The sequence below is a fragment of the Nipponia nippon genome, unplaced genomic scaffold (genome assembly GCF_047370975.1).
Source record: "Nipponia nippon isolate SJK-2023a ecotype South Korea unplaced genomic scaffold, ASM4737097v1 scaffold_2, whole genome shotgun sequence".
Taxonomy (NCBI): Eukaryota; Metazoa; Chordata; class Aves; order Pelecaniformes; family Threskiornithidae; genus Nipponia; species Nipponia nippon.
This window is the reverse complement of record NW_028262336.1, coordinates 81376571-81384666: the sequence shown is the minus strand read 5'-3', so window position 1 is coordinate 81384666 and position 8096 is coordinate 81376571. Positions and strand designations below refer to the sequence as shown.

At 43.5% G+C, this 8096-nt stretch overlaps 1 pseudogene; it reads right to left on the bottom strand.

Annotated features, from left to right (window-relative positions):
* Positions 1–247: 247 nt before the first annotated feature.
* LOC148055851 (uncharacterized) lies at positions 248–3187 on the bottom strand (annotated as a pseudogene).
* Between the last annotated feature and the right edge of the window lie 4909 nt (positions 3188–8096).

Below are 8096 nucleotides of genomic sequence, written 5' to 3'. Positions count from 1 at the left end.
TGTGGGCTTTTTTCCTGATATCTTGGGTCAATTGGAGAACTACTTCTCCCACATCATCTATTTCTAGGCAGCAGTTAGAGATATTTAATTTTCCACACACCCCTCCATCCTCAACCAATAAATAATCTAAAGCCATACGGTGTTGAAGGATTGCCATGCTCATTTGTTGAGATTGTCGAGTTAATAGGTCTATGGCATCAGCGGCCCTGTTGGTGATAATTTCTAGGGCCGCTTGTAGTCTGATTATTCAATTTAGATTATAGATTGGTTCTCTTGCCCCTGCAATGGGCTCGTTAGGATTCCAGGTTGCTGGCCCATAATGTTCAATTATTCGCTCGGGGGGCCATTCGTCATTTCCCCATTTTTGTGTCCCATCTAAATTTACCTTGGTAGACTGCATCTTACGGGCAATACCTCTATCCCCAAGGTTATCATACACCTTTACGCCTAGTTGGGGTCCACCAGTTTCTGGCAGGAGGAAAAACAGGGGCCTTATGATCCCTATGTAACAAACTCCCGACCACCCTGCGGGTAAGAATTTACATGCCGTATTCCCACAGATCCAATAATGCCCTTTTTTGGCTTTATTTCCCTGAGTGAATGGCCCATCCTTCCCTGGTGGAAACTGAAAATAAGTTGTGTCTCTGTCACCCAGAGGGCTGAAAAAGGTGGTTGCCCCATCCCTTATTCGGCCGGTACAATACCAAGCCCCATGAGTAGTGAGCATTCAATATTTACTTTTTGCAAAGAAAACTAAACAATTACATTTTCTAAGCAAGTACATTTCATGTTACTTGGCTATTAAGTTTTCCCATATGCAAGACTATTTAGTGATGAAAATAGAGGAAGATCAAAAAAGTAAGAATTACATACATAGTAAATCATAGGTTGAAATCCTTGAAATGTCTAACATGAATAGGTATCATTGGGAAGTTATCGGGTATTTTTTCTTAAATAAGCACACACACATATATATGCTTAAACATGCACCAGACAATTAGATGTCTTTGAACTATTGCATAAAGACTGTAATGCACTGAAACATCTAATATTTAGCCTGTTTGCCATAAATATTAAATCTTGAATTATTCGTAGAGCTGCAATGAAGTACAAACATGTATGCACACATATGTACCACCAATTATAAAAACTGATATACACAGTGGAATATTCTAATGGGTTGGTGTCCCTGAGTTAAAATGATCCAAAGTAGCAGGTGCATCATGGTCATATCGCCGCCCTTAAAAAACAAATAGGAACAAACTCGCTCCTTGGGTTAGAAGGAGGGAATAATCCATTTGGTGTGGATTTTGTTGGTTCTCCCACTGGTATCTTTCGCTTTCCATGAATATTTGTGTAGGGGGGTATCTAATATGAGAGGCACAGCTCCCACAGTGGGAAGCTTGACCAGAACCGGCTGGCCGGGGGCAGGAAGATGATGCACTGGGGGAATTAGAGTTTGGAGAGACGGGTACCATGGTTGGGGCTTGTGGACAAAATGCTGCAATTTTTGGGCACCCGTTTGTACCCCAGCAATTACTGACATTGGCCACTGCCTCCCCCACCCACTCAGCCCATCCTGGTTGGTGGGGCTTAGTAGGTCTCCTTTATTATTGCAGGTGAGTTGTCTGATAAACATCCACCCTCCGCCTCCCTCCTCACCCTGAGGGGGCGGAGGTTTTAGTTTCCTACCACTCTTTTCAGCCTTCTTAAACCCTTCCTCCCTGTCCAATGCTGGCACAGAAGGCGGGTTCGGTTTGGGAGGGGGTCCTTGCCCGGACCACCTCCGCACCAGGAGCTGTAACTTTTTAGTGGAGAGCCCATCCATTAGGTCTCGGGGCACACCTTTTTGCAGTCCCATTCGCCACAATCCTTGTCGGATTGGGGGTTTCTCCCGTTTTGTTAGGTCAGGGCTTCCTCCCGAAAAAGCCAGCGATTTATTTGCTGGCCTTGCTGCCCACACGGCCCTGGTTTCTACCTTTTGATAAGTCCTGCCTACTGGCCCATATTTTCTCCCGTGGTTTATCAGTTCCTGAGCTATCTCCCCCCAGGTCCACACCTTCCTCCCCCACTGCCGCTGTTCGGGGGTTACTGTTCCCTCCAGGGCAGCTGCGATTCACTCCTCGCGAGGCACATTTTGAATTCTCCCCTGTAACTGGATCCCAATAGGTTTTAGCGAGTCGGGGAGTCCTCTTATTAGCGGCGTCAGCCACTTGGGGTCTACCGGTAGTAACATCGGAGAGCTTAGGTTTGGTTTAAGTTCCCGGTCATACATCATTTGCAGGCATGCCGCCTTTTGTACGTTTTCTAGTAGTTGATTGACCAAACCAGTTATAGCTAGGGGATCCCCCCTCTCTAATGGGTTCAGCCCCCCTGCCCAATATGCAGCCCTCTGGGTCAGAGACCATGGGGCTCGGCGATCGCCCGTTGTGAGGAAGATGCCGGGGCCCCAATACCCCTCTGCTTCCTTTTCTGATAGCATGATCCCGTCCCCCCCTGACAGGGATACCCTCCACACGTATTCGGTTTCGGACTCCCTTGCTGTCCTAGGAAAATCCTTTCGGAGCTTAGCCAATTCGGTGGCGGTAAAAGGGATTTCTTTGGTTACAACTTGGGGACGGTTGTCGCTATCATCCTCGTATACATATTCTGTCTTTACCAGTGGGCACATATGAGGGGGGTTATCCACAGTCTCCCTTAATCGCTTTAGATCTTTCTGGGGATAAATTTGGCGTACCCCTTTCTCCTCCAGCATTACCTCTGCCTCAGCGGAGGTGTCTGCCTCCCTCAGGAGCTGAACCCTCAGCTCCTCCTTCAGAATCATATTTTGGCGCTTCTCCTTCTCTAGCGCCCGTTTGGTCTCTAGTAGTTGCTCTCGCAGCGGTGTTATTGCTGCTTGCAACGAAGCGGCCACAGCCTCCGATGGGCAGGGCACTCGTTTCTTATCCTCCACCGCCGCTGCCAGACACGCTCCTAACACAGCACATACGATGGCTTTCCCTTTCCCCTTCTTCACTCTAGCTTCTTTTTGCAAGACTGCTATTCGGTCCGTAACACTTTGCAGTTGGAACTAGTGGTCCCGTGCCCAATCTCGTCCCGGGGGTGAGGGGCGAGAGCGGTATGTTTCTAAAAACTCATATAATTTCCCTGTCTCTTCACAAAAATCGCCTGCCTTTTGGGCGGCCATGTCCTACAAAGGGGAGTTCGTCCCGGGAAGGTCAAACCTTAGAAAAACCGAGTTTCCCCTATACGTTCTCAGGAGGCCAATCCACACACTACTACAAGACAAAGATGAGCCTACGAAGGGGATATCGTCCTGAGGGGCTCACACCATAAGATGCAAGTTTCCCCTATAGTCCCTCAGGAGCTCAAATCACAAAGTAGTGCGCGCGCTTCAGCGCAAAGGTCTCAACACCCACTCCTTCCTTGCGCTTCATTCGTCTCCGGCTGCTTCCCTCGCGGGAGAGCAGAACCGCGGATCGGAACTCCGCACTCGCTTCGTACTTATTTGTACGTCTCGCTCACACACAATCGCTCAGCACACCATAAGGTTGTATGACACTCTCATCTCAAGGGATCCTGTCCGTGACGTCAATTAAATGTCCCGATCCAATGTCGGGGGAGGTTTTGATACAATCCCAAGGATGAGATTAAGATGCTGGAATCGGTCAGATGTCATACAACCTTTTACTTTTACTTGAGGGGAGAAGAGAGTGGAGGGAGGAGGGAAGGCAAGGGAGGAGAGGAAAAGAATAGGGGAGAGAGAGAGAGAAAGAGAAGGAGGAGTTTATCACCAGCACTTCGAGTCCAATGATCTTCTGCTGGGTCTTCGGAGGCCTCAGGCTTTGTCGGGGACCGAAAGACGGGACGGGACGGGACGGGACGGGACGGGACAGGGGGTGGGGGGTGGGGTGGTGTCCTTGAGGGTGCAGGAACAGAAGGAATGGCCTCGCGCACCACCCCCACCGAGGGGCACGTGTGCTCCTCATATAGGGGCTCTCACGCATGCGCGGATCACAAATGCGTACGTGCGGTTCGCCACGGACGTGCTGCCCCCGCCTCTGCTCTTTTCGCGCCTTTTGTCCCCGCCTCGGCTCTTTTCGCGCCTTTAGTCCCTGCGCAGGCGCACGAGGTGGTTGTTCTCAAAACTGTGAAGAAGAGGGTTTTCTCGAAGCGCGACGCTGGATGGCGCTACAGCGGCAATGTCGAGACAAAACCGCATTTGGTACCGGTTCTTTACAGACCAGGTCACCCATCTATTTGACCAAGGGATTCCAGTAGATGTGGTGGTTTTGGATTTTAGCAAACCTTTTGATACTGTCTCTCACAGTATCTTTTTGGACAAAATATCCAGCACACAGATAGACAAGTCCATAATATGTTGAGTGAGCAATTGGCTGATGGGTTGGTGTCAAAGAGTTATAGTAAATGGGGTTACATCAGGCTGGTGTCCGGTCAGCAATGGGGTTCCCCAGGGCTCAATTTTAGGGCCACTGCTTTTAGTCATATGGTTTAGTTTTAGGTAGTCCTGTGAGGAGCAGGGAGTTGGACTTGATGATCTTTAGGGGTCCCTTCCAACTTGAGATATTCTATGACTCTATTCTACGATTCTATGATTCTATATCACATGTAAGCATGGAGTATATCCAGAAACCAGATACACCTCTGCCTGAGGAGTTCATTCCAGTTGTTATTGTTGGAGCACAATTCATGAGTGAGCTCTGTACAAAAAAGCTGCAATTGACACTGCTTTCTTTTAAAAAATACATACAGGATGAGGTAATAGTGATGGCAGCTCTCTCTCCCTCATATTCTTTCCAAATAATTATTTTGTGATTAAGACACTCAGCTAACATGCAGGTAGCTCATATTTTCCTCAGCATGAAAGGAATCAAACCTGTAATTGGCCTGACCTCATCACCAACCACCTATTGTGGGATGGGAAGATTCTGCATGTTGTGAAGCTGTTCCAGAAAGAATGAATGATACTCTCTGTCTTTCCATCCTGTAAGTGCTTGCCATATATGTCAAAAAGATGATCATTTATGCTACTTTCTTAACTTTTTTTTTTTCTTGTAAAAGGAAGATTAAGGAGAGGAAACTGTACTTGAGAATGTCTTGTATTTTGAGAAAGATTTTTCTGATTTATCATTTCAAAGTATCTAAGAGAAAACTATAAAGGAAGAAAAAGGCTGATATAGTGGTTGCATAAAAAGCATTTAACAGTATACTTGTATATCATATATAAAAAATGTTACTTGACTCTATCAAGAACAACCAACTTTGAGACAAAACAAGATTTTAGGAAACACATGGGCAGTGTCTGGTTCTTATATTGAATTAGGACCATTATTTGGTATCCAATAATATATTTTGATGTGCAGAAACTGGACAGGAAAAGCAAAAATGAATTGGTTGCCTAGCTCCCTAGTAGTCCAAAATAATTACCAGGTTTATGCTCACAAGTTCATCCAATTAAAAGACTTCTCTGACTGTGAAAAAATGGGATTTGGGATTTCACTATAGAAATAATTTGCAAAAGCTATTTATGCCATCTGACAACTGTAAGTAGTGTCTGACTTAATCAGCAGGGCTGGACTAGGTGTCTATGTTTTTGCATTTGGGGTTTTCTTGTAATTTGTTCTAGGGTTCTGTTTCGATTTTTTTTTTTTTTTAAGAAGGCTATCTTAGATTTCAATATAACCTGTTTCATTCAAAGCAATGGTCCATGTGCAAGGGGATGTCTGTGCACCTGTGTGCATGTGTGTGTGTCTACTATCCAGCTCTCCAAAGTAGGAGGATAGTTGCACACTAAGTGTAAACTAACACTCTTCCAAGTGTATGGGCTTCAACCTAAGCATGTCAGTGTGGGACGGTGCTTATTCCTCAGTGATGGGCCGCTGGGATAAAGAGGAAACCGTGAAGCAACAGTGTGGGGAGTGACATCTGTTGAGTGGGTGAATGGTTGTGTGGCATTGAAGCAACTGTCCTGGGAATGGCAAGGAGAAGGGTTCAGACACAGTGAAAAAGGTTCAGATCACTGTTTTAGTGTTTCCCTTGCCTTCGCTCACATCTGCAGTTGAAAGGCTGTGGATTTCAGTTGAATATTCCTTTCACTCTTCACAAAGTATTTTAACTGTGTTGTTTTGCTCATGCTTACATAAGCAAAACAAACAGGTTTGAGATTGTTGGGGTGTGGAGGGAACAACAACAAGCCAAAATCTGTGAAGTCCTTTGTCCAGACCTCAGGACTTGTTTATTACTAGGACTATGCAAGCATCTTCTATTGTACCAGTGGAAGGAGTCTTCCAGAAAAGGCAAGTTAGTTACCTGCAAAAAGAGACTTTTCTTTTTGTATGACAGGTATAAGCCTCACATTAAAAATTGTTCATAATACAGTTCTTTAAAAAACTACTTGTGTAATAAAAGAAAGTAAGTTGTTGTCTCATACGCTTTATAGAGTGTAGCAATAGGATAATAATGTAAGTTAAGGATTCAGTTCACAAAGAGAGTAGCTAGTGGCAGTTTCTCACAGAAGTTATCAAGAAGTCTTTTATAGATAGGGAGGAAGTGTTAGGAGGTTAGTTCAAGTGGAGGCTATGCAGAAAGAAGCAAGGAAGCAAGAAAACAGGTACTTCAAAGGGTTGTATAGCACAGTTGTATTTATACGTGTGGACGCTATAGTGAAAATTAAGACTAAAGAGCAGGAGCAAAATTACAGGAAAAAATGGAATAATCTTAGTAAAGGAATATTTTTCATGTTTGACTAGGAAACAGAGTACGTAACTGTCTCATGGGAAAAACTGATCTTTTTATATTAAAAATAAGAACTTATGTTTGGATTTACATGCAAAGCAAAACTAGAAACTAATGTTATAAGTACTCTCAAAATGAAATGCTCATTTCTGCTATTTTTAATATGTTTGTATTTTCTGCATGCCTTCAGAACAGTTAGATTTTTTTCTCTGGTAGTTGCACCTAAAAGATATGCAACATTTTACACAATGATTTTGAAAAAATATCCTATTGCATATTATGATTATTTAAAACATTTAAAAGTTAAATAGAAATATCTAAAGTACAGACTAAGAAATACTACCGTCTTATTATGACAACATGTTACTAATTTGTACTTAAATGAAATGGACACCCCAACAAGTGTGACAGAACCGTAAATCAAGAATCTAGGCCTGTAGTCAGATCATTTACTGTAGTGTCTCTGTTAGATATGTAATGTAGCTCCTCATTGGACTTCAAGCTGATCTGTGATTTCACCAAGCTGAAAAGGCTGTTTGAACCTCCTCTCCTCTCTTCCGAATCCTGTCTGAACACTCCTCTTACAGTGTTTGCTGTTGTGCCTCTGCAAAGTGTCATATTACTTTTCTCATCCAAGTAAAGGAAAATCTTGAAAAAATGGAATTACTTTTCATTTGGATAACGTAAATTATGAAATTCATTTGTGGCCACATGAGAGGAAGATATCTCACAGACAGAAGTGGGTGGTAGACAGCGCTGACCTCAACAGCAGGCAGTGGGCCAAAATGTTTGAGCCAGTTATTGACGGATTATTTTTAAATGGGAATGAAAATTAATTTCACCAGACTGCTAAAAGCTAGGTTAGAAAAGGCAAAGGGAAGAGAATTTCAAGATGTACTGTTCCTCTAGCTTCCTCTTTTTAAAAGAAATTAGTCTAAAATATCAGTCATTTATCAGATGAGTAAATCCAGTTATTGAAGAAAAAAATGAAACTTATTTTAATTTTTGAGGTAGCCCTAAACACAGTTGCTTAAATAATTAGGTCATCTTTCTTATGTAGATATTCAAAGTTATCACTTTTGAAAATCTTGCCTGAATGCTGTAAATCCATGCTTTGCATGTTGTGTGAGACTCTGGAAAGTTGTGTGAGACTCTCAGGAATGGGAGATTTTCTGGAGAAATTAATCTCTTGATAACCATCAGTGTTCTCCTATATTCAACAATTCCATATAAGTACAGTTTTTCTGTTTTCAGTAGAGCATTGGCATGTGCTCTCTGAACACACAAAGAGGGGTATTTGATCTAAATCAGAAATTACTGTTTTATAACAGAAAATGATG